Genomic DNA, 1,983 nt, shown 5'->3' with positions numbered 1-1,983 from the left:
GACAAGTATTTTATTTCATAATATTCTTTAAGTTTCATTATAAAAATGTCTATTACTGATAGTATGTAGGCGCCAGTACTAACTAGCAAGTTTTATAACCCTCAGACACAGCCCACTGAGTTTCTCGCCGGATCTTCTCAGTGGGTCGCGTTTCCGATCCGGTTGTAGATTCTGCGAAGCACGGCTCTTGCTAAGTTTCGTGTTAGTAACGTCGTCAGGTTTGAGCCCCATGAGCTCACCTACTAATTAAGGTTACGCTGAAATAGCCTCTCAAGGCACTCTCAGCTAAGGTAGAGCGGTCGTGGGCGTTATTCAAATTCTTTGCTGTGGGCAGATGCTTTCGCCTTACGAGCAATCGTCACTTCTCCCGGCTTGTGGTGAGGCTGGTACACTCATGCAAACAAAAACAAAATGAAATATTAACAAAGAATATATAAATTCTTCATACACTTAGTGTTTTGATTTTACTACATTTGTATCTTTTCATCAATATGGACACAATCAAAAACGAGTAATTAAGGAATGCGAATTTGATTGCAATAGCAATGCCGCACAAACGGCTCATTACATTAATGACTTTTACGGAGTGAGTCCTACAAACGAACGCACGTCTCGTTATTGGTTAGAACGCTTCCGACATGGAAATGTTGACCTAAAAAATGAACCCCGTGGTCGCCTGATAACTAAAATCAACAACGACGTATCGAAGGCGATAGTGAGAGCTGATGACACTGAAGTTACCGCTGAGCTAGCAGCAGCAACTTAGCATCAAATCAATATTTGTCCATTTGTGTGAAATTGTCAATGTTGCTGCTTAACAGACACAAAAACACACGAATTTTGAACTTGCTATGAAAATGAACTGGTTTTGATAATCGTAAGCGCAAGCATTGCCTAGGTGCTGGTTCAACAGCTAGGCATGAACGCAGAATTTCCAACGACTGTCCAGGTCGGTAACCCCGATCTCAATATGGACGTCTCCGATCACAAGGTGGGCGCCCGACAGTGGTGCACGCCCAGGTGCCGTCTACAGCGGGATGTCTAATCTCGCCTAGACAAAGCCCGAAATACAAGCTGGGAAAGTTATTTAGAGGGACTCGCGCCGTCACACCAAGCATACTGACGACTAGCTAGGACCCTCGAATCGGAAACTATCGCCACTATGCCTCCACTCGTACGCCCCTCAGGCCAACCCTGGCTTTCGATGACGATGAGAAGGCAGAGTTACTGGCCGATGCAGTGCAGGAGCAATGCAACACCGGTGCTCAAACCGTAGACCCCGAACACTCCAAGTTAATCGACAGGTAGGTCGAGCGCTGAGCTTCCCGGCCACCTTCGGACGCGTTATCTTCCCTTATCGTTAAAGAAGTAAAGGAAGAAATTGCGAAGCTACAACCACGGAAAGGGCCTGATTTTGTTTCCCCTACCTAATCGTTCGTTACCTAAGGGGCTATTCCAACTTCGTGCGGACTGGTAGGTGAGCTCACGGGCTCAATCTAAGAGAATTGCTAACACTAGCCCTAGCAAGAGCAGCGCTTCGCTCAATCTACTACCGGATCGGAATCGTGACTCACTGAGAAGGTCCGGTGACACTCAGTGGGTTGTGCTCTGGGCTAGTTTGCACGTCGAACTCTTCGCGTCATTCTCGAGAGGGATACGACATTTGGGCCCACATTAAGCCAGTACGCGACTGAGGTGCGTTCCTACTCGGTCGACTCTACCCCATGATCTGCAAGCGAAGTAAATTGGCTCTTCATAACAAGGTGACACTCTACAAAACTTGCATACGTTCCGTCATGACCTATGCAAGTGTAGTGTTTGCTCACGCGGCCCGTACACACATTAACTCTCTCCAGGACATCCAATCCCGTTTTTGCAAGATAGCAGTCGAAGCACCGTGGTATGTGAGAGATGTAGACTTCACGACGACCTTAAGTCAGTACCAATACGTAAGTATCATAAGGAATCGTCAGAACGCTACTT

The sequence above is a fragment of the Bombyx mori genome, chromosome 22 (genome assembly GCF_030269925.1).
Source record: "Bombyx mori chromosome 22, ASM3026992v2".
Taxonomy (NCBI): domain Eukaryota; kingdom Metazoa; phylum Arthropoda; class Insecta; order Lepidoptera; family Bombycidae; genus Bombyx; species Bombyx mori.
Note: the sequence above shows the minus strand (reverse complement) of the source record.